Source organism: Cucumis sativus, chromosome 2, assembly GCF_000004075.3.
Source record: "Cucumis sativus cultivar 9930 chromosome 2, Cucumber_9930_V3, whole genome shotgun sequence".
Classification (NCBI taxonomy): domain Eukaryota; kingdom Viridiplantae; phylum Streptophyta; class Magnoliopsida; order Cucurbitales; family Cucurbitaceae; genus Cucumis; species Cucumis sativus.
Genome location: NC_026656.2, coordinates 16,606,226 through 16,632,045, shown reverse-complemented (window position 1 = coordinate 16,632,045; position 25,820 = coordinate 16,606,226). Strand labels below are relative to the sequence as shown.

At 38.1% G+C, this 25,820-nt stretch overlaps 1 long non-coding RNA gene across 1 annotated transcript; it reads left to right on the top strand.

Annotated features, from left to right (window-relative positions):
- The first annotated feature begins 9,988 nt into the window (after window positions 1–9,988).
- LOC116402192 lies at window positions 9,989–11,082 on the top strand. Its single transcript, XR_004214642.1, has 3 exons — window positions 9,989–10,115; window positions 10,364–10,462; window positions 10,807–11,082. It is a non-coding gene; the product is annotated as an uncharacterized LOC116402192 (long non-coding RNA).
- Window positions 11,083–25,820: the final 14,738 nt, after the last annotated feature.

The following is a 25,820-nucleotide window of genomic DNA, read 5'->3' as shown; positions in this document are numbered from 1 at the left end:
GTTCGCGAAGGAAGTTGTGCGACTCATTTCTAATTCGAGTAAGCAAGTAAAATTCGGCTAAGAATTAAGAAGTTGGTGTTCGAATAAATCCATGGAAAGATTAAGTGATATGATCTTTTACGGTTAAGTATACTTTTTTGCGATAAGTGGGTAGTTCGCGAAAGAAGTTGTGCGATAAGAAGCCAAAAAGTCTTTGCGTAAGTTAAGAAATGAAAGTTTTGAGTGTTAGACTAGGAGTTTTGGGTGGTCTTCGTGAGAAGAACCAAGTGTTTCGTGGAGAAGAAGTCTACGAGGAAGCCTTGGAGTTTAACTTCACGATAAGAGTTCTATGCGAGTAAAAGTTGGTTAGTTCACGTGGAACGTTTCTTATAATATGTTCAGAAGTGAGTAGATAGTTGAGGAAGTCCTATGTTCAAAAGTGAGTAGTTTAGGAGGGTCCTATGTTCAAAAGTTTGCTGGTGTGTATCTTTGTTGGCTCAACATGTTTTGAATACGTTTTAGGTTAGATTGAGTTTGTTGCACTTGGTTGTCATTTTTGGTCTTGAAATGCTTTTTTCAACCTTTTTGGTAGATTATGAGTTACGAACCTACATTTAGGATTTGCTAGGTCGTTTTGAAAACTCAAGTAATACCTAGACACGTTTTGAGCACGTTTTAGGTTGGTTTGAACTAAGTTTGTTACACTTACACACTTGGTAGCCATTTTGGGTCTTGTAGTGCTTTTTTCACACTATTGGAACTTTTTTCGTAGGTTATGAGTTACGAACCTACACGTAAGCTGTTTTAGGTCGTTTTGAAAGTTCAAGTGACACTTAGACACATTTTGTTCAAGTGATACTGTTTTAGGTCGTTTTCAAGTGAACTTTTTTCTTCTTGTATTGACTGTTTTACTATTTCTTCATGGTTTGTATTCATGGTATTTATTTTCGTAATGAATCTTTCATGTTCTGGTAAACATTGCAGAAACACATAATTTCAGCAATCGGTCAAAGAGTTGAAGGAGAAAACAGAAGTACTTAAAGGTCACATGAAGACCTAAAAGTTAGGTAATTTTTTGAAAACTTTTTTCTTCGTCTTGCTTAGTTTTAGTGGTATTTGTTAACAGGCTGAGACATACTCTTGTATGCCAAGGCTGGGTGGCCAATTCAATGGATGGCCTGAGACGGTGAAATGACGAGTGTAGAACAAAGTAGACAATCGAGCAGATTTACAAGTAGGAGGATGGTGTTTGGTCTTACTCTAAAGCTACTGCTAGAAAGGTGATTCTCCCTTTATTTACACATGTTATCTATATTTAATTACTGTTTTTATGTGATGGTGAATAAATATTTAAGTCGTTTCAAGTTTTTACATCATGCTTGAGTTAATACATTTCCCAACTCGCACTAATTTTAAAGTTGAGACTAAGTTTGTTGCACTTACACACTTGGTTGCCATTTTGGATTTGGAGTGCTTTTTCTACATTTTTTGAACTTTTTGGTAGGTTATGAGTTATGAAGTAACACTAAAGCATTATTAGGTCGTTTTTAAAGTTCGAGTGATACTTAAACATTTTTTGAACACCCTTTAGGTTGCTACAAACTAAGTTAGTTTTACATACAGCCATGGTTGCCATTTTGAGTCTTGAAAGATTTTTTTTCACACTTTTTGAAATTTTTGGTAAGTTATGAGTTATAAACTTACACTTAAGCGGTGTTAGGGTGTTTGAAAACTTATACGTGTTTTCAATACTTGTTAGGTTTGTATAGAACTAAGTTCGTTGCACTTACACACTTGACATTTTGGGTTTTGGAGTGTCTTTTTCAAAAAATTTGAACTTTTTGCTAGGTTATGACTTATGAACTTGTATTGAATATTTGTTAGGTCGTTTTGAAAGTTCAAGTGAAACTTAGACACGTTTTGAACTCGTTTTAGGTTGGTTTGAAACTAAGTTTTACACACATTTGATTGACATGTTGGGTCTTGAAGTACTTTTTTCATACTTTTTGAAATTTTGGTAGGTTGTGAGTTACAAACTTACACTTAAGCATTGCTTGGTCGTTTTGAAAATTCAAGTGATACTTACACACGTTTTGAATACATTTTAGGTTAGATTGAGTTTGTTGCACTTGGTTGTCATTTTTGGTCTTGAAATGCTTTTTTCAACCTTTTTGGTAGATTATGAGTTACGAACTTACACTTAGGATTTGCTAGGTCGTTTTGAAAACTCAAGTAATACCTAGACACGTTTTGAGCACGTTTTAGGTTGGTTTGAATTAAGTTTGTTGCACTTACACACTTGGTTGCCATTTTGGGTCTTGTAGTGCTTTTTTCACAATGTTTAACTTTTTTCGTAGGTTATGAGTTACGAACCTACACGTAAGCTGTTTTAGGTCGTTTTGAAAGTTCAAGTGAAACTTAGACACGTTTTGAGCATGTTTTAGGTCGTTTTGAGTAAATGGTATGTATGTTGTGATTGTTTGATTGCATGTATGATACCTTATTGAGATGTGAATGCTTGATTGAGAAGCTGATAGAACACCAAGTAATGGTTCTTATTTGTTCATTAAGCAACCAAACTATTACAGAATACAATACTCAAACCAGTCTTGAAAACACAGAACAAATAAGTACTATTACAGACAATAACCAAGTACAAAATAAAACATTCAAACATCAAAAGTAGTTTACGATAATGGAAAACACTTTCTAAGATTAAAGTAACTGAACAACTTCTGTAATTCTGCTCTCCAGAAAATACAGCCCCTCCACTTCCAGAAACTGATTAACCAACCCCCATCTTTCCTTCCATCTCTCCCTTTTAACCTCCCCCCTGTAACTAACTGCTGTCCCCACTAAGGTGGTTTCCACTTCCTCCAATTCCATCACCTGTGCACGTGCAATTCCACTTGTCTTTCTTCTGCTATATTGTATTGCAATTGGTGGTCTATCATTACTCTCCCTCTCCAAAGACACCTTGTTCTCAAGGTGGGAAATGAGGAAGCTTTTGTGTAAAATCATCACAATTCTCCCATGTAGCCTCATGAGGTGGTATTCCTTTCCAACTAACAAGCACTTCCCACTTCTTTGTTGCTGGATTTTTAGGATAGCCAAAATTGTCTGCTGGTAGTAACTCTTGAAATGTAGGAACATCATCAATTCCATATAGTTCGGTAAATGTCATTCCTCCCTCCATAGCTCGACATTTTGTCAAGAAACCGTAATCAGATGGTGTCCATGTCTCCATCATGTGTTACAGACTCACTCTAGTCTTTGTCAAACTCGGGTCACCCCTTATAACAACATTCTTTTCATTTTGTATGAAAGTTAAAGTGAGTTTCCGCCAATCCACTTCAGTTACCCCAACGTGTGCAGCCATTGCATTCCAAGGATGACATCATGATAGAACACTGATGTAGTGTTTCTATTATATTGACAATTCAAACACAACTTACAACATAAGCAAACCGTGAACCTCAGAAAATGAGTCACGTTACATATAATTCACAAACATCAAACAAAGAAAACCTCCTAATCCAAAATTCCGAACAACAAAATACTAATAAGCAAACCAGAATATAGAACACCAATCTTCTGCTTCCCCTGTCTTTCAAGGAGTATTGCAGACCTTTTCCTTCACTCCGAAAACTCACTTTAACAAAGAGGCAGCCACATTTTCAGGTACAGAAAATAAAGTAGGTAGTATGTAGGAAGGCTAACCAGAACTGAGTTGCATAAGGTTTGTCTTCCGCCTCTAGAGATGTTATATCTTTTCCAACTTTCAAGTTTCTTGTGAATTCGATCAATGACTGGTTGCCAAAAAGACTTTTGTCGAGGGTAGCCTCCCAAAGGGAGACCTAAATATATAATCGGAAGCTGGAATAAAAAGAGAAGAGTATCATCGACAAATTGAAGCAAAGGGAGGTGGATCAAGTCTTTGCCAACAAGGAAACCTTCAAACTGGCTGTTAATATGAAGCTTGTTTATGATTTCTCCTAAAACCTCACTTACTAGGAGGAATAAAAAGGGGGAGAGGGGGTCCCCTTGGCAGATACCTCTAGATGCTGTTATCCGGCCTCTAGGCTTACCATTGATGAAGACTGAATACTTTGGAATTTTTAGGCAGCCCATTATCCATGATATCCATTTTGAACTAAACTTTTTCAAAGATAAATTTTTTTCTAAAAAGTTCCAATTCACCCTATCGAAGGCTTTTTCCAAGTCAAGTTTTAAAATCCATCCTTTTTTCTGTTTTGCCCTATAATCTTCCACGGCCTCGTTAGCAATTAATATTGGGTCAAGAATTTGCCTACCTTCAATAAAGGCGCTTTGAGTGGGGCTTATAATTGCATCCATAACTTGTTTTAGACGTTCAAATAAAACCTTTGCAACGACCTTGTATGCTAACGTAGTAAGGCTGATTGGACGGAAATCCTTGACTAGAGTCACATTCTCTTTTTTCTGCACTAAACAAATAAAGTTTTCTTGGAATGCAAATATTGGGTGATTAAGAACTTGTTTTAGACATTCATTAGTCACAATCCTTGACTAGAGTCACATTCTCTTGTTTTAGACATTCATTAGTGATTTGAAGATATTCTTGAAAATAGACCATTGGGTGATTAAGAACTTCACTGTGAAGCCATCCGGGCCTGGAGCTTTATTGTTGCCAAGTGCCTTTAATGCCTTAAAAATCTCCTCCACTGAAAATTGGGTAACAAGAGCCTCATTCTGAATTGAGGAAACACAAGACCAATTACTGTTAATAGGGATGAATCTGTCCCCCGGAATTCTGGTATAAAGTGACTCAAAAAATTCCAGCACAAGCCTTTCAATGTCGCGGAATGAAGTCGAGACAACCCCATCATCATTTTTTAATTCAGTTATGAGGTTCCTTCTTTTTTTCGCATTTAGAAAGCGGTGGAAGAAGCCCGTATTCTCATCACCCAAAGAAAGCCAATTGAGTTTACTCTTCTGAATACAATTACGCTCTTCATTTTGATAAATACTAAGTAATTCCGCTTGCAAAGCAGCTCTAGAATTCAACTCTTCTTGATTTAATCCAATCAACTCAGCCACAGAATCATATTTTTCTAATTTTGACATCAAGGATTTCTCTGTTTTTTTTTTTACCTTAGCTTGCGCAGCAATATTCCAAGCTTTTACTGCCAATTTAACTGATCTCAACTGCTCATGAAGAATGAAACCAGCCCATCCCTGGAAGTTAGAGTTGCTCACTGTTTCAACAATAATCTGATTAGAATCACTGGACACCAACCAGCTGTTACAAAACCGAAAAGGAGAGGGACCCCAAAGAAAAGAACCAGCCTCCAAGAATAAAGGAAAGTGATCCGAGAAGATGCGTGCTTTTCGAGAAACCCGAGAATTTTCAAAACAAATATCCCACATCTGATTTATGAAGAATCAGTCTAATAATGATCTTCAAGGAGAATTACCGTCTCTAGACCAAGTGAACCTTCCATTTTGTAATGGAATTTCCATGAGAGAAGGGCCAAACGGTATGCAACGATCATAAATGAACCAATGAATCTTGGGGCCAATTTGGAGTGCTTAAAACGGCTGAGAGAGGACTGTCGGTAAGGGCGTAACTTCACATAAACCCAATCATGAACCTCAAACTGCACCTCCCGTCTTTTAGCATTAGCATATTTGACCATTCGCTGCTGTGCTTTCAGTAAATTGGCCTTCAAAACGCCCAAAATTTCATCTCTTTCTTTCATCAAATGGTCTACTTCATCATTCACCCGGCTCGAGCCCTTCACATATGGTAATATAGAGGGGGTGGTCGCCCATAGAGGGCCTCGAAGGGGGTCATCAATGTGGCTGTACGGACTGTTGTATTATAGCTCAATTCAGCCCAAGCTAGCCATTTAACCCATTGTTTAGGTGTGTTCATAGAAAAATACCCTAGATACGTCTCCACCCCTCGATTGACAACTTCCGTTTGACCATCTGTTTGGGGGTGGTAAGTGGTGCTTCGTCTCAACTGAGTTTCCAACAACCTCCACAACTCTTCCCATAATAGACTTGTGAAAATACGATCACGATCCGACACTATACTTCAGAGGCATCCATGCAAACGAATAATCTCTCGCATAAAAACAGCAGCAACCACTTTTGCACCAAATGGATGTTTCAAGGGGATGAAATGTGCATACTTGGAAAGAAGATCCGCAACTACCAATATAACATCATAACCCTCGGATTTGGGAGGCCCTCAATAAAATCCATACTAATATCTTCCCACACACGGTCCGGAATGGGTAATGCTTGAAGAAAACCAGCCGGAGTTAAAGACAAGTATTTGGCTTGTTGACACACGGAACATTCAGCAACATAGGTGCGGATATGGGCTGTCATACCTCGCCAATATACCTCCCTTGCTAGCCTTTGATATGTTTTCAATGCACCATGATGTCCCCCTATCTGGCTGTTATGGAATTCAGCTAATAATAAAGTAATATCAGGTGAATCCTCCTCCTTGTAGCGAATATCCCTCTGGAGCTTGTTGTCCATTTATCAAGGATAGTCGAATATTGTTAAGAGATTCATTTCCAGCCACTTGATCGATGAAAACTGAAGGGTTTAGCCCGCCCACAATACTTACGAGGCCCAATTCAAATACCGGTGGTAATCTCTATAAGGCATCGGCTGCTTTGTTTTCCAATCCTTTCTTGTACTCAATCACAAAATCATACCCCAATAGTTTAGCGATCCATCTCTGATATTCTCCCCCGATAGCCCGTTGTTCAAGAAGAAACTTCAAACTTTTCTGATCTGTACGCACCACAAAAGGCTTACCCAATAGATATGGTCGCCATTTTTGAACAGCCAGCACTATTGCCATAAGCTCCCGTTCATAAACAGCCTTAAACCTATGGGTAATAGGTAAAGCTTGACTGAAAAAGGCCACTGGTCGTTGATTTTGCATTAGGACAGCCCCAATACCCACACCCGAAGCATCAGTTTCCAGCACAAAACTTTGTGAAAAATCAGGAATACCTAGCATCGGGACAGACATCATTGCTGACTTTTAACTGCTGAAATGCGTTCTCGGTCGTCTCATTCCACTTAAAGTTACCTTTTTTTAACAGTTGTGTCAAGGGGGGCAGCACAATAGAACCGTAGTTTGCAACAAATTTCTGATAATACCCCGTTAGCCCCAAAAAACCCACCTAGCTCCTTCACGTTCTTGGGTGCTTGCCATTTAACCATCGCTTCTATTTTTGTTGGATCCGCTGCCACCCCCTCTGAAGAAATAACATGGCCCAAGTATTCAATTTTGTCAACCGCAAATTGGCATTTTTTAAAGTTGGCTACCAGTTGATGAGCTACTGGAGTTTCCAAAACCATTGCCAATTGGTGCAAATGCTCGTCCAAGGACTTGCTGTAAATTAAGATGTCATCAAAGAAAACCAAAACAAACTTGCGTAAATATGGGCGAAGAACATCACTCATGATTGATTGGAATGTTGCCGGAGCGTTTCAACCCAAACAGCATCACAAGGAATTCATAGGGCCCCTCGTGGGTTCGAAACGCTGTTTTGTGAACATCGGCTGCCCGCACCCGAATTTGCTGATAACCTAACTTTAAATCAATTTTGGAGAATATGGTTGCCCCAAATAATTTGTCTAACAGTTCATCAACAACGCAAAATCAACGCAAAATCACGTTTTGGCCCAAATAATTTGCTGATAACCTAACTTAGACACGTTTTGAGCATGTTTTAGGTCGTTTCGTTATGAGGTTCCTTCTTTTTTCGCATTTAGAAACCGGTGGAAGAAGCCCGTATTCTCATCATCCGAAGAAAGCCAATTGAGTTTACTCTTCTGAATAAATTACGCTCTTCGTTTTGATAAATACTAAGTAATTCCGCTTGCAAAGCAACTCTAGAATTCAACTCTTCTTGATTTAATCCAATCAACTCAGCCACAGAATCATATTTTTCTAATTTTGACATCAAGGATTTCTCTGTTTTTTTTTTACCTTAGCTTGCGCAGCAATATTCCAAGCTTTTACTGCCAATTTAACTGATCTCAACTGCTCATGAAGAATGAAACCAGCCCATCCCTGGAAGTTAGAGTTGCTCACTGTTTCAACAATAATCTGATTAGAATCACTGGACACCAACCAGCTGTTACAAAACCGAAAAGGAGAGGGACCCAAAGAAAAGAACCAGCCTCCAAGAATAAAGGAAAGTGATCCGAGAAGATGCGTGCTTTTCGAGAAACCCGAGAATTTTCACCCTCCAACTTGGTATGTTTTTCCTCATATTTTCCTCCCATCATCGTCCAATCACTGACATCAACCATGCTGTCAACTCACTTGATGATCCTTCTAGTACTTCTTCCATCGTTGTCTTCCCTTTGATCATTCCTTCAATATATTTCAACAGTGTTTCTGGTTGCTGTTGTTGCTTCTCAGCCTGTACTCCTAACCTCTCAATACTCTTCGCCAAAGATGACACGTTTTCCTTGATTGTTGGCAAATTATGTAATTCTGCTCGAATGCCGGATATTTCTTGATCTACCATTTCCAACTTTTCCTCAATTCGCTTTTGAGCCATGATATAGAACTTCACAGATTCGATTTCTCCGATACCAAAATGATAGAACACCAAATAGTGTGTTCTACTAATTTATTAATCAGCCAAACATGTTCTAACACAGTCTTGAAAACAAAGTACTCGACAATTTGGAAGACAGGAAGCCCTAGAAGAGTGAATATCACGCTTTGGAGAATGCGAAATGGACTATGAACTGTGCAGAAGTTTTGCAAATGAAACCTCCCTTTCTCAGTTTATCTCCTCATGTTTGTCCCTTGTGTTTGCATGCTTTAGAAGATTTACATCATATTTTCTTCTCCTGCCTACATGCAAAGAAGTGTTGGTTTTGGCTTACTTGGCTATCTTCATTTGAATTGGGTTTTCGACTATAGATTTAGGAGAACGCGGTCCAGCTTATTTCATGTCCCATTCTCAAGAAGAAACCAAGATTGATTTGGTTAAATGCAGTAAAGGCCATTTTACCAGAAATTTGGTTTGAACATAATCAACTAACAATTTAACTGATCTCAACTGCTCATGAAGAATGAAACCAGCCCATCCCTGGAAGTTAGAGTTGCTCACTGTTTCAAGAATAATCTGATTAGAATCACTGGACACCAACCAGCTGTTACAAAACCGAAAAGGAGAGGGACCCCAAAGAAAAGAACCAGCCTCCAAGAATAAAGGAAAGTGATCCGAGAAGATGCGTGCTTTTCGAGAAACCCGAGAATTTTCAAAACAAATATCCCACATCTGATTTATGAAGAATCAGTCTAATAATGATCTTCAAGGAGAATTACCGTCTCTAGACCAAGTGAACCTTCCATTTTGTAATGGAATTTCCATGAGAGAAACCACTATCTGATCGTAATTCTAATTATTTACTTGGCCTTGTTTCTTTGTAGGCAGTGATAGAAAATACCAGAGCAAATGATATACACAAGCGAGTTCCCTTTTTAGTACCGTTTACTAGCAAGGTTAAGATTTTCACTGTAAGCAAGTTATTTTTTTGGTTTCCTTATCCACAATATTGAATTTCTTGGATGACTGTTAGTTATAGAAATATGTAAGATATTTTTTATTTATGGTTACTTTCTCTATAACTCATTTCACAGACACAACTAGCAGCAGCTAGGCAAAGGAATGGATCTCTTGCTGTTTTTGCCAGAAACCGGTTTAGAATTCGACGAAATCATATATTGGAAGATGCTTTCTGTCAGATGAGTGCATTGTCTGAAGTTGATCTTCGAGGATCGGTAATTTCAGACTTCCATGATTTATGAAAAATGAAATTGTTATCTTACTTTTTTCTATCTTTTTCTTTGCCCTCGTGAAAACGACCCCTTCCCTCTTCTGCATCCTATAGTTGCAGAGTTGCTTGTAATTGTTTATTAGTTTTTTCTTGTTTGTGTTGGGTCAATTGCTTCACTTTTCTGCATGCAGATACATGTGTCTTTTGTTAATGAATTTGGAGTTGAGGAGGCAGGAATTGATGGTGGTGGTATTTTTAAAGATGTCATGGAGAACATTACACGGGCAGCCTTTGACGTGCAGTATGGTTTATTTAAGGTTATCACGACATTCCTTATTATTAGCATGGCATGGCTTTGTTAATCCTGTAGTATTATTGGATAACATGAAGCGTGATGAGACAGCCATAGTTGTTTGAAATCGCTTTTCAAAATAAAAATAGTTGTGAGATCACATTTCAATATAAAAATTGGTTGCTTGAAATCTATTTCATAAAATTTCAGTAATATGTGGGTATGTATTGTTCATTTTTTCTAATATAAGTTATTTTCTGCTTGGTAATCCAGCAAATTGCTGACCATTTGCTCTACCCCAATCCTGGTTCGGGAATGATACATGAGCAACATCTCCAGTTTTTCCATTTCCTCGAAGTTCTTTTGGCAAAGGTATGGCCATAATTCCCAATCATACATGGAATTTACTTTGGTTGATTAGTTTTTTCTTTTTCTGGATAAGGATATCCTGGTCTTGGCCTTATCATGGAAGATTCTTATATATCTTTCACCCCATACTTTGGTTGAATTTTGGAACATCAATGAATCGCCTGACATTCATAAATACAATGTCATAATTTGAAATCTGCTGTCTTCCTACATTATGCATGTTTTTCTGTTATTGAAGTTGCTGCCCGGTTGTGCTAAAAGTTCTCAAGCAGTCATGCTAAAAGATCTCAATCACATTAAATGATTTTTGACAGGATGTTGTTGTTGTCTTACCCTTCTTCCTGTAGGTCATGTTTGAAGGAATTCTTGTTGATATACTTTTTGCAACATTCTTCTTGAGCAAGTTAAAACAGAAGTAAGGTTTTTAAAGATTTACTGTCTTACTGTTTTGTATTTTGTGCTGATCCACTAATCGTAGTATTGATGGTCATGACAATGACTAGTTGCAAGTTACTTGAATTTTTAGGGTTCTAAAAATCTTACATTTTATTATGGGTGCACTGCCTACTAATGAGATTGTCAATTGCTAACTTCCAAATGTTGAATTTGGGATTTCCATGCTACATTCACTTTCTTGATCTGCAATTACAGAGCTACTCTGTACTGGAATAAAGTCTCATCTGAACTGTACATTGCTTTTGATGCTGTAATTGCAAAGCTAGGAAATCTTTATGTATAATGCCTTTTTTTTTTATCATTTATTAATGAAAATGAGAAGCCTTTTTATAAGCTGGAGATTACAAGAGTTGTTAAACTAACTTGGGGTTGAGTTAGTTTACTTATAACTAACTCAAGATACAAAATTGTTAATTCAAATAACTAATCCTAAACTATAAAAATGGTCATTCAAACACCTCCTCTAGGATAAAACTCAAGAAACATAAAGAAGGGGGATGTTCTACATTAGCTTTTGTCAAGGCTTTAGCCAAAATTTTATTTATCAAATGGTAAGGAAAAATCTGGCAGTGGTAAGATTGGGAGAGTCATTGTAGCCATCTTTAAATTCTCAAAAGCTTCAGCAGCTGCAACAGTCCATTCATATGCTCCTTTCTTCAATAATTGAGTCAAAGGAGCAGCCACACTTCCATAATTCATTACAAATCTTCGATAATATCCTGTCAACCCAAGAAATCCACGAACTTCACGGACATTAGTGGGCACGGGCCATTCTTTGATAGATCTAATTTTCTCGGGATCAACCTCTACACCCTTGCCCGAAATTATATGGCCAAGATACACCCTTGCCCGAGAGTCCATATTTGATTCAACACATACTCAAGCATGTGACAACCTTCTCTTATCGAATTTTATGTTGTTGTTGAATTTAAAGAAATCAAATAATTATCAATCAACTTTTAAAAAATTAAAAATTTGTTTCTAGACATCCATATTCTTACCGATTAAATTCAACTTACATATTCTCTTTTTTACTTAATATCTAAAATTTACATATACTTTAAAATTTATTGGTAGGGAGATGAATCCTTTCTTAGGAACGTTTTGGGGAGCATGGAGGCTGTTTATTTAAGTTGGAAGCCTGCTGCAAAATCTGTTTTGGAGTTTGTTCGATCTGTCCATGATGATACAAATTTGTTATGATCATACTGCATTTTGAAGTTTTGGGGTATTTTTCTTCCATTTCTTTTCTTCTTCCAATTTCTGCTTATCTTTTTATTCTTTCTTCTGTATATTATTTTCTAATGGTCACTTGTTGTGCAATAGCTTTCTTTTAAGTCATTGGCTACTTGTTGTGAAATGGTGTCACTTCTTAGGAACGTTTTGGCGAGCATGGATGCTGTTTATTTTAGTTGGACGCCCACTGCAAAATCTGTTTTGGAGATTGTTCGATCTGTTCGTGATGATACCAATCTGTTATGATCCTATTGCACTTGCAACTTTTAGGGTATTTTTCTTCCATTTCTTTTCTACTTCCAGTTTCATTTTCAATTTCTGCAAATTTTTTAGTTTTTCATATGTATATTGTTTTCCAATGGTCATTTGGTTTCATTTTCAATTTCTGCAAATTTTTTAGTTTTTCATATGTATATTGTTTTCAATGGTCATTTGTTGTGTGGTGTCTTTCTTGTAAGTCATTGGTTACTTTGTAAAGAGAAACACATTATGCACTATGTCATCGTTCTACTCTTTCTGCAACATTTCCATAAAGAAGCAAGAAAATAGCTAGCAGGCAGATCAAACTTCCTTAAATATTCAATTGGCCATTTCGCCTTTTTGGATTTAACATTCTGCATTTGTGTCGTTACCCTTAAATCTCCTCACATCTCTTTGTTCTTCCAACAATCGTTAAGAAAAATTCCTGTAAACCGAACCCCATGTATTCCCTTTTCTCCTCACTCGCCAGAATTTTGCCCACTCTCCAAACAAAATCATTTCAGCCTTACTTTTGTTCACTACCCATTTCCAAAAATTTCATTTCCCTCTGAAAATCTTTGTCGATGGCCAAACCTGTGGCTGGAAACCGAATGTTCTCGATCATGTCCAGTGCTGAACCTCCCGATGGACGGCAAGGATCAAGGGTTAAGGTTGGTTTTTCTATTTTTGTTGGTTAGAGTTCGTGTTCTGTTTTTTTTTTTACTTTGAGTTAAATCCTTTCTATTTGAAGAAATTAAAGTTATGGGGTGTGATGCATGTTGGCAGGGAGCTGATTCCTTAAAAGTTGGTTAGTGTTCTTGTTCTGTTTTTTTTTTTTACCTTGAGTTAGTTACATTGTTTTTTGTAGGGAGCTGAATCCTTTCTTGGGAACGTTTTGGGGAGCATAGAGGCGGTTTATCTGAGTCGGAAGCCCGCTGCAAAATCTGTTTTGGAGTTTGTTCGATCTGTCCATGATGATACAAATTTGTTATGATCATACTGCATTTTGAAGTTGTGGGGTATTTTTTTTCCATTTCTTTTCTTCTTCCAATTTCCGCTTATCTTTTATTCTTTCTTATGTTTATTATTTTCTAATGGTCACTTGTTGTGCAATATCTTTCTTTTAAGTCATTGGCTACTTGTTGTGAAATGGTGTCACTTCTTAGGAACGTTTTGGCGAGCATGGATGCTGTTTATTTTAGTTGGACGCCCACTGCAAAATCTGTTTTGGAGTTTGTTCAATCTGTTCGTGATGATACCAATCTGTTATGATCCTATTGCACTTGCAACTTTTAGGGTATTTTTCTTCCATTTCTTTTCTACTTCCAGTTTCATTTTCAATTTCTGTAATTTTTTTAGTTTTTCATATGTATATTGTTTTCCAATGGTCATTTGTTGTGTGGTGTCTTTCTTGTAAGTCATTGGTTACTTTGTAAAGAGAAACACATTATGCACTATGTCATCGTTCTACTCTTTCTGCAACATTTTGTAAGGATTCAACTTGCTTACTTCACTATTTCTCCCTTACAATGGCCAAAAACAGAGGTAGCCCTCTGCTATCTTTATTTATATATAGCCAAAATGAGTACAGAAAAACATAAAGATTCAAGAAAAACAAGGAATAATGAAGACAAACCTGTTGGAATTTTTTGTCCTAAAACTCGTAGTTTGTAAATCATATTCTATTCAATAAAGTTGTTATTGAGAAATTAAATATTATAATCTTAAATCCAATAAATCAAAGTTCCAAGGCTATTTTTTGAATAAACTTGAACTTTATGTGTAAACATAAACGTGGATCAAGTTCGAGTATATAGCCTAAATAGTCTATAGTATATGAAATAAAGGTTGGGCGCCTTATTTTGAGAGACTATGGATGCGGCCTACTTTGTAGTACAAACGATGTGATCCTAATCGTTCATGTAGAGACATGAAAGTGGGGGCATCCTATGTAAAATGTTTACATAAGACTGAACCATGAATTAGTCATTTTTACGTTATAACACCGTTTACTGTTTAAAACTGACTATCTCAATTATTGATGACCTAGGTAACTTAGTCTTAATCCTGAGTTAACTATGAACTCCTGTTCATACGAGATTATCCTTAGATCTGCATAGGTGAGGGCAGCTCATCAGCGTTGGCCCAATAAGCCTCCCATTTCAGGGGTAAGATCGGGTGGATAGCTGGGAACATAGGGTACAAGATGGAATTCACTCCTACCCGCTTTAGGGTTAGTAGATAGGTTGCTCTCTTAAGCACTGAATCCAAGTCTTGAACAAGGGGCCCCACCCTCTCATTGGCCGAGAGGGATTAAGTTTATAGGTTGAACCTTAAACCAATTGTTCAATAGTGGATTAGTGGGACTTAAGGAGCAAGATGTAATCTTGGGGGTAAAACGGTATTTTGACCCAGCCAAGGTTACGAGCAACCTGTGAAGGATTAACTTACTGATTATGGTTTTATCAAATGGACACAAATATATCTATAGTGAGGGGAGTGCAACTACGGGACTTTAGTGGAATGACCCGTTAGTTAACGAATGTTGATTAACTCGGTTTAAAAGAGTTTAGCTAGTTAATCTTGAATCGTTGGAGCCCATGATCTATAGGTCCATTAGGTTCCTCTGCTAGCTCATATGGATTAAACTTAGAACAGTGTGATGAAATAAGTCGAATTGTTCGAATAGGGAGAAGAAAGGACAACCGACATATACAGTGATATAATCGTCGGTCTTCTAATTAGAAATAGAGCTTTATGTTTTACATACTATAAGTATGAATGCGGATTCATACTAAGAAGCTCGGAATTGGTCAAAAATAGTAAAAAGTCAAAATGTTGACTTTTGACTTTGAAAAGTCAAACTTTGACCGGCCTTATATTCAAATGTGATTTGAATTTTGGAAAAATGAATGCGGATTCATGCTCGGGAGGTTGGAATTAGTCAAGACGGACAAAATGGTAAAAAGTCAAAATATTGACTTTTGACTTAGAAAAGTCAAAGTTTGACTTTTGACTAGAAAAATCTAATGACCATTTTACCCTTGGACTAAGTTAGTGGGAAAATCCAACATTTTGTTGGATAATCCACTAACTCTTAGTGGGATATGTGGCTATATGAGATATAGACACCTAGCCCACTAAGTTCCACTAATTGTTAGTGGAATATTAGGTGTTGAGATTTGGCAATTGAATTGCATGCATTTTTGCATGTAATTAGGCTATAAATAGAGATGTTTTCAAATGTTGAAGAACTTTTGCCTCTTTTATCATTTTTCATAATCTCAACAAAAGAAAAAAGAAAGCTTCCAATCTCATTTTATCTCCATTACTTTCTACACCAAAATTGGGTCCCACAACCCGGTTCTTTGTCTAGAGGATAACAGTTGAGTACTAGTGGTGGTCTCGGGTAGAATTGGTAAGAAGACATCAAACCTTTTGAAAGCTTCAAAGGTAATACTTCTTAAAACCCTAATTTGATTAGTTTATGGTTACATGTTAATTGTGGCAATTAGGGTAGAAAATCGATTCTTTTTCCGCTGTGCACGACTTAGTTCTATCAAAACCCAGCTTCCTCTAGGGAAAGACTGGATATTCCTCTAGGCTAAGCAGCCGCCAACTTCAGGATAAAAATAAAAGCTACCTCCCCTAGACCTAAAAAACCTATTTATATTCCTTCTCTCATCTTTCTCTTATTTCTGTGCCTGGGCCCCACCTGCACGATCTCCTCCTCTTTTTCCTTCCTCATTATTAATTTGTCCAATTACTTTTCTGCCCCTCCTTTGATATGTATGAATAATTAGAGGTCTTACAATACCCCGAGGCTCCAAGTTCACCTTGTCCTCAAGGTGAAACTGAGGGAACTGCTGATTCAATAGGTAAACTGATTCCCACGTTGCTTCACTGTCTGGTAAGTTCTTCCATTTGATCAGCCACTCATTGCCTCTTAGCTCCTTGTTCCACCTTATTCCCAGCACGTTTTCCGGCCACAATTGTAGTTCAAAATCCTCAGTTAGTATAGGCTGTTGTTGCTGGACTACATGTTGTTTTCCCAACTTCAGTTTCAGTTGAGACACGTGAAAGACATTGTGAATGGCGGCCTCGGGCGGTAGTTGCAATCGATAAGCGACCTCTCCTATCTCTTCAATAACCTCATACGGCCCATAAAATTTTGGGGATAGCTTTTCACATTTCTTCCGAGCTAGTGATCTTTGTCGATAGGGTCGTAGTTTCAAATACACTTCATCCCCAATTTTGAATTTGAGCTCCCTGCGGTTTCGGTCTGCCATTTTCTTCATTCTATTTTGAGCTATGCATAGGTTTTCCTTCAGTGCATTGAGTGCTAAATCTCTCTCCTTCAACATGACTTCTACGTCATTGTTAGGAGATTGCTTCCATCCATATGACAGCAGTGGCGGGGGAGTTCTTCCAAAAACAGATTGGTAAGGAGTAGTTTTGGTGGATGCGTGGAAGGTTGTGTTATACCATAATTCCGCCCAAGGGATCAGTTTATCCCATTTCTTCGGTTGTTCATTGCAAAAGCATCTCAAATAGGTCTCTAGGCATCTGTTTACCCTCTCGATTTGTCCATCGGTTTGGGGATGGAATGTCGTGCTTCTCTTCAAAATGGTGCCCATGGTAGTGAACAACTCCTTCCAGAAATTGCTAAGGAAGATCTTATCACGGTCGGTAATAATGGACTTGGGTATTCCATGTTTGCTGACCACTTTTTCCAAAAAAATTGAAGCCACTTGCTTGGCTGTGTACGGGTGTTTCAGAGACAAGAAGTAGGAGTACTTACTTAGGCGGTCGACGACTACCATAATCACGTTGTAACCTCCTGCTATTGGCAGCCCTTCAATAAAATCCATGGTCCAATCCTCCAATATCTTGTCGGGGATAGGAATGGGTTGCAGAACTCCCGCAGGCTTTGTAGCTTCGAACTTATTACGTTGACAAGTGTCACATTCTTCTACATATCTCTTGATATCAGCCTTCATTCCTTTCCAAAATAGTTCCCCACTCATTCTTTTATAGGTTCTCAAGAATCCCGAGTGCCCTCCTAATATGGAATCATGGAACGTGTGTAGAAGACTCGGAATGAGGGAGGAATTTCGCGGCAGCACCATCCTTCCTTTATATAGCAGCCTGCCATTGTTCCACTGGTATTTCCCACCTTGATCCACCTCTCCCTTAAGTTCGGCAATAATTTTCTGAAGTTATTGATCCATTTCAACTTCCTTCGCTATTATCTCTATATCAACTATGCCTGTGGTTGTCATTGTATTTAACTCCACCGAATGGTCCTTCCTTGAGAGAGCATCCGCCACCTTATTCTGCAGACCCGGCTGGTATAAGATCTCAAAGTCATACCCCAAAAGTTTTGTGAGCCACTTTTGGAATTGAGGCTGAACTTCCCTCTGTTCTAACAGAAATTTCAGAGCCTTCTGATCTGAAACAATTGTGAACTTTCTGCCCAGGAGATAATGTCTCCATTTTTGCACCGAAAGGACAACCGCCATCAATTCCCTTTCATAGATCGACTTACCCTGGGCTCTTGGGGACAGTTTCTTGCTGAAGAATGCGATGGGATGACCATTCTGTGATAAAACTGCACCTAAACCTACTCCTGAAGCATCAGTTTCGATTGTGAAGGGCTGAGACCAATCCGGCAATGCTAATACCGGTAAGGTTGTCATTGCTAGCTTCAGCTGGTCAAACGCTATTGTAGCTTCCTTATTCCAATGGAATGCATTTTTCTGAAGTAATTTGGTTAAGGGTGCAGCTATTTCTCCATAGCTTTTCACAAATCTTCTATAATACCCAGTCAGTCCAAGGAATCCCCTCAGCCCAGTTATATCTTTCGGCCGTGGCCAATTTACCATACTGCGAATCTTGTCCTCATCAGCCTCCACTCCTCTGCTGGAAATCAGATGACCCAAATATTGAACTTGGGAATGAGCAATGACAAATTTAGACCTATTTGCAAACAATTCATGGTCCCTCAAGATAGCAAAAACCATTCCTAAATGTTTCATGTGCTCATCTATGTCCACACTATAAACTAGAATGTCATAAAAAAAAACCAGGACACACCTTCGAAGGAATGGTTTGAACACCTCGTTCATGAGAGATTGGAAGGTGGCAGGAGCATTCGTAAGGCCGAAAGGCATCACCAAGAACTCATAATGTCCTTCATGCGTGCGGAAAGCTATTTTCTCCACATCTTCCTCCCTCATCCTAATCTGGTGGTATCCAGATTTAAGGTCTAACTTTGAGAAAACTGTCGCACCATGAAGTTCATCTAAGAGTTCTTCGATCACGGGAATTGGAAATTTATCAGCCACCGTTACTTGATTGAGTTTCCTGTAATCTACACAAAATCTCCACCCTCCATCTTTTTTCTTCACTAAGAGGACCGGGCTCGAATATGGGCTGCGGCTTGGACGAATCACCCCAGCTTGTAACATTTCTAACACCAATTTTTCAATCTCTTCCTTTTGTACATGGCCATACTTATATGGTCTTACATTAATTGGTTTCTGATCGGCCACGGTCAGAATGCGATGGTCTATGGCTCTCCTTGGCGGTAAACCCGTGGGCAACCTAAAGACATCTGCATATTGCTCGAGCAATCGCTGAACCATGGGTAATCCTTCTTCCTTTCCCTTCAATTCAGCTTCTGTTTCCGATTCTCCTTCATAGTTTACTTCATAGTTTTCGAATTCCAAGAGGAATCCTTGGTCCCCGGATTGCCACGTTTTCTCTAAGGTTCTCAATGAACATTCTGACTTCGTTAGAGAAGGGTCACCTTTTAGGATTATTCTTCTACCCTTCATCCAAAACGTCATGGTTAGGGATGGCCAGTGAACCTTCATGGTTCCTGTCGAATCTAGCCATTGCATCCCAAGCACCAAGTCTACCGTTCCTAACTCTACCGCTAGGAAATCTGCTACGATTGTTAACTCTTTTAACTTCACCTTCACCCTCTTGCAAATCCCACTTCCTTCACATTGGTTGCCATTCCCAATGGTAACTCCAAAACGAGTTCCCGGATCGATGCTCAGCTGTAGTTCATCTACCAACACTTGGCTGATGAAGTTATTGGTCGCCCCGCTGTCAATCAGAATAACTACTTCCCTTCCGTTCACATGTCCTTTTAATTTCATCGTCCCTTTTGATGTAACTCCCGTGATCAACCTCAATTCAATAGGGTTATCCATATTCAATTCCAGATGATTCAGTTCTATTACTTCGCTTGCCTCATCCTCTGTATCCTCTTCCCTTTTGTGGTCTTCTTCCTCATTTAGTATAAGGAGCATCCACTCTCTTTTTTCTCTCCCTTTACATCGATGGCCTGGGGCGTACTTTTCATTACATCTGAAACAAAGCCCCTTATCCAGCCTTGCTCTAAATTCCGTATCCGACAGCCGTTTAATTGGGGGATCTTTTTTCTGGTAATCATTTTTCAATGGAATAGTTACCTGCTTCATCACAAACTCTGTCTTTTTACTTTCTGTCTTCTCATTTTTTCCTTGAAATTTGCTGCTGTTCTCATTCCTTTTGGGCTCAACTATATCCAACTCTTCCATCGCCAGTTTTAATGCTATATTCCTATCATTCACCAGCTGAGCTTCCTTCATACATTCCTCTAAAGTTTGAGGGTGTCTGCTGATTACTTCCGCTTGCAGTGAGGGTTTCAGACCCGTTAAAAACGCATCCAGCAGAACACTTTCTGCCATGTCCGGGAGGGGGGCTGAGTATGTAACAAACTTCTTAACGTACTCGCTGTATGAGCCTTCTTGCTTAATACGGATTAATCTTGCCCCCAAGCTCTGCTGTCCTGTATCATTAAAGAAATCAAACATCCTTTCCTTCAAGTCCTCCCAAGATTCCACCCTCTTTCTACGATTACTCCATCTAAACCAGTCTACCTCTTCCTGTCCAAAACTCACGACTGCTACTTTGACCTTCTCAGCTTCCGGTAAGTCATTTATATCAAAAAAATGTTCTGCTCGGTACGCCCAGGATTCAGGGTTCACCCCTGTAAACAGTGGCATTTCTAATTTTTTGTACTTACTTCGGTCTGCGCTGCTTCCACCCGACTCGACTGTGGTTCCGGCCTCTTCCAGTTTTCCCTTCAGTTTCAACCTGATGTCGTCCGTAGTCCCTGCTTCTTCTTTTTTCTTAGCACCATGGTTTTCTCTTAGCTCGTCTGTCATTCGATCCATCGATTTCTTCATTTCCAGCATCATCTCCTTCAGACTCATAATTTCCTTTTCAGTACCTTCTACCCGTTCTTCTATCTGTCTTTGAGCCATCAGACGCGTGATCACCCCCAGTGTGGAGGCTCTGATACCAATATGTAAGGATTCAACTTGCTTACTTCACTATTTCTCCCTTACAATGGCCAAAAACAGAGGTAGCCCTCTGCTATCTTTATTTATATATAGCCAAAATGAGTACAGAAAAACATAAAGATTCAAGAAAAACAAGGAATAATGAAGACAAACCCAGCTTCCTCTAGGGAAAGACTGGATATTCCTCTAGGCTAAGCAGCCGCCAACTTCAGGATAAAAATAAAACCTACCTCCCCTAGACCTAAAAAACCTATTTATATTCCTTCTCTCATCTTTCTCTTATTTCTGTGCCTGGGCCCCACCTGCACGATCTCCTCCTCTTTTTCCTTCCTCATTATTAATTTGTCCAATTACTTTTCTGCCCCTCCTTTGATATGTATGAATAATTGGAGGTCTTACACATTTCCATAAAGAAGCAAGAAAACAGCTAGCAGGCAGATCAAACTTCCTTAAATATTCAATTGGCCATTTTGCCTTTTTGGATTTAACATTCTGCATTTGTGTCGTTACCCTTAAATCTCCTCACAATCTCTTTGTTCTTCCAACAATCATTAAGAAAAATCACTGTAAGCCGAACCCCACGTATTCCCTGTGCTACCAAGTTTACTTCCAATTTCAAGAGTGCCTTGATCCTTTGATTTACTTCCAATTTTTGGAGGCTGGTTTCAGCACAGGTGTGGTTTCCTTTTTATCATCATCACCTGACAATCTTTTCACGTTTTTTCCAGAAATAGATTTAGCTGATCCCTTCTTTCTCTTGACCTCTGATTGTTTTAAAGAACTCCCCCCACTCTTGCTGGTTCCATCACCCTTCCTAACAGACTGCTTCAATGTCTTAGTTTCAAAATCACTTGTAGTGTCATTAGTTTACATTTACATTTACGTTGAAGATATAATATTACATTTACGTCATTAGTTTTTGGATGAATTGGTGATTTAACATGCTCTAGAGTGGATAGTTTAGGAGGTCTGTTAGACCACCATTGTTATTTTACTTATAATAGAAGAAAGGAAAGTAAGGCACGTTAGTAATCAACACAGTTACTTATTCAAAAGGATGACAGTTATCTAAAACAGGAAGTTAAATGGATGAGAGGGAGATGGGAAAGGGCAGGCAGTTTTTAGTAAAAGGAAGGGCCTGCCAGAATTGTTCTGGTTTTAATTGTAGTATTTTGAATTGTGTTTATTTCTGTTTTGGATTAGGAGGGTTTCTTTGCTTGTTGTTTGTAATTTCTCTGTAATTTTCTTTCTATTGCAACTTTAAGTCTCAAATATCAATATAATAGAAACAGTACATAAGTGTTCTATCAAGGTTGTATGTTCAGAAGTGAGTAGATAGTTGGGGAAGTCCTATGTTCAAAAGTGAGTAGTTTAGGAGGGTCCTATGTTCAAAAGTTTGCTGGTGTGTATCTTTGTTGGCTCAACATGTTTTTAATTTATGATTGTTGTTGGTGGAGAGAGCGGAAGATGCCGGGGACAGTTTGGAGAAGATCAAGCGGCAGCTGGCCTCTGGGTCTGGTCGGAATTTGTTGCAGGGTCCCCTTCTAAAGCGATCTGAAACAGTAAACTAACGCATTGCAACTCTTTCTGTCTTTCCTGTTGATTTGAATTGATGGTTACTGCTTAATTGCGCTGCCTTTAGGAATTTGGCAAGCATGGAGGCTGTTTATTTGAGTCGGAAGCCCACTGCAAAATCTGTTTTGGAGTTTGTTCGATCTGTTCATGATGATACAAATTTGTTATGATCATATTGTATTTTGAAGTTTTGGGGTATTTTTCTTCCATTTCTTTTCTGCTTACGTTGTATTCTTTCTTACGTATATTATTTTCTAATGGTCTTGTTGTGCAATGTCTTTCTTTTAAGTCATTGGCTACTTTGTAAAGAGAAAAACAAAGTGAACTATGTCATCGTTCTACTCTTTCTACCCCATTTCCGTAAAGAAGCAAGAAAACAGCTAACAGGCAAATCAATCTACTTAAACATTCAATTGGCCATTTAGTCTTTTGGGATTTAACATTCTGCCATTCTTGTCGTTGCCCTTAAATCTCCTCACAATCTCTTTGTTCTTCCAACAATCATTGAAAAAATCCCTAGAATCGGAGCCCCTTTTCTCCACATCGGTCATAATTTTGTCCACTCTCCAAACAAAATCCTTTCAACCTTATTTTTCTTCACTACCCATTTCCAAAATTTTCATTTCCCTTGGAAAATCTTTGTCGATGTCGAAACTTGCGGCTGGGAACCGATAGTTCTCAATCATGTCCAGTGCTGTACCTCCCAATGGACGGCATGGATCAAGGGTTAAGGTGGATTTTTTTGTTATCGTTGGTTAGAATTCTTGTTCTGTTTTAGGACATAAATTCCAACACAAAGAATGTTTAAGTGTTAGCTTTCTCTACTCATAACCTACTCAAATATTAGAAAAAAGGACTTAACGACACAAATTGCATCCAAGTGTCCAGATGCAACACTATAGTGCCAAACAAACCTAACTAGTGTCCAAAATGTGCCTAAGATTTAAAGACAACCAAACGATGCTTAACTGTGAGCTTTTCCAATGCATAAGCTACCAAAAAGTGAGAAAAAAAGGTCTGAACAACCTAAAATCGCAACCAAGTGCCCAAATGCAACTACTATAGTGCCAAATAAACCTAAGTAGTGTCCAAAAGGTGCCTAAGCTTTAAAGAAAACCAAAGAATGCTTAAATGTGAGCTTTCTAGACTCATAACCAACTAAAAAGTTAGAAAAAAGAATTTAACAACCCGGAATGACAACCAAATGCCAAGGTACAACAACTATAGTGCCAAACCAAGGTGCGTAAGCTGTAAAGGAAACAAAAGAATGCTTAAGTGTTAGCTTTCCCGACTCATAACCTAACAAAAGTTAGAAAAAAGGACTTAACAACCCGAAATTGCAACCAAGTGCCAAAGTGCAACAACTATGGTGCCAAAGAAACCTTATTAATGTCCAAAAGGTTCCTAAGGTTTAAAGACAGCAAAAAAAATGCTTAAGTGTGAGATTTTCCAAATCATAACTTTAAAAAATGTGAGAAAAAGGACTTAACGACCTGAAGTGGAAATCAAGTGTCCAAGTGCAACAGCTATAATGCCAAACCAACCTAGGTAGTGTCCAAAAGGTGCCTACGTTGTAAATGCAATCAAAGAATGCTTCAGTGTGAACTTTCTCTACTTATAACCTACCAAAATGTTAGAAAAAAGGACTTAACGACTCGAATTGCAACCAAGTGCTAACCAAGTGCAACTTAAAATATAAGTGCCAAACTCATAAGCCTAACTAGTGACCAAAACCCGAAATGGCAACCAAGTGCAAATTCAATAACTATAGTGAATAACTACTATAAGTTGTTAAAGGCAACCACTGAATGCTTAAGTGTGAGCTTTCTTAACTCATAAGCTACCAAAAAATCACAAAAAAGGACTTGATGAACAAAAATTTCAACCAAGTGCGTAAGTTAAACAAATATGCTGTTAAAACAACCTAATTAGTGTCTAAAAGGTGACTAAGGTTTAAAGACAACCAAAGAATGCTTAAGTGTGAGCTTTCCCGACTCATAACCTACCGATAAGTCAGAAAAAATGATTTAACGACTCGAAATGGCAAGCATGTGCCCAAGAGCAACAAATAAAATGTCAAACATACCTAAGTAGTATCCAAAAGTTGCGTAAGCTATAAACGCAACCAAATAATATTTAAGTGTGAGCTTTCTCGACTCATAACAAACAAAAATGTAAAAAAAAAAAGACTTAACGACCCCAATTGGCAACCAAGTGCCTAAGTGAAACAACTATAGTGCGAAACATACCTAAGTAGTGTCCAAAAAGTGCCTAAGCTGTAAATGCAACCCAAGAACTTGTAAGTGTGAGCTTTGTCGACTCATATCCTACCAAAATATCTGAAAAAATAACTTAACGACCCGAAATGGCAACCAAGTGCGCATGTGCAATAATTATAGTGCCAAACAAACCTAAGTAGTTTAAAAAACGTGCCTATTATATAAACACAACCAAAGAATGCTTAAGTGTGAGCTTTCTCAACTCAAAATCTACCAAAATGTCAGAAAAAAGGACTTAACGACCCAAAATGAAAATAAGTGCACAAAAGCAACAACTATAGTGCCAGACCAACCCAAGTAGTGTCCAAAAGGTGCCTAAGGTTTAAAGACAAACCAAGAATGTTTAACTGTGAGCATTCCTGATATGGATCAAGAAATCATGATTGAATCAAATGAAGAAGTTGAGTAGATGCAATGCTTGGAAGTTGAAGAGTTATTTTGGGCAACTCAAAAGTCATAAATTTAAATGTTTAAGAAATAATGTTTATGTGTTTTTAGTTATTATGTTAGTTGAAAGGTTATCAAATTAAATGTTTTGACCTTTCATTTCATATTTTAATTAGTATAAATAGGGTTGTAATTTTTCCACATTTAAAAAGAAGAATTTGGGATGAAAGAAATCTGAAAATTCTAGAATGTAGAATTTTGTTCTTGTCTGTTGTGATAGAATGCACAAACATTTGAAGCATTCAAGTGAGAATTGATCTACCTTACTTGTGGAGTGTTTTGAAGATTAAGGATTGATGGGAGTTTCTAATTTTGTTCGATCCTTGGTTTCTTAGATCATCTAAGCAATTTGTATGTAGCCTATCTTAGGGGTTGAAATCAAATTGGTTTTGCGGCTAGTGGGGTTGTGTTCTTTGAGTCTTGTTGTTTAACATGATTCTTAGATCCAATGCCTAGGGGTTTCTTATCAATTTCCAACACATAACCTACCAAAAAGTGACCAAAAAGGACTTAAGGACCTTAAATGGAAACCAAGTGTGCAAGTGCATCAACTATAGTGCCAACCAACCTATGTAGTGTCCAAGAGGTGCTTAGGCTGTAAAGACTATCAAACAATGCTTAAGTGTGAGCTTTCTTAACTCATAAACTACCAAAAATTGAAAAACAAAGAAGGAATTAACGACCAAAAATGGTAAATAAGACAAGAACTATAGTGCTAAACCAACCTAAGTGGTGTGCAAAAGGCGTCTATAGTGCAAATCATGTCAT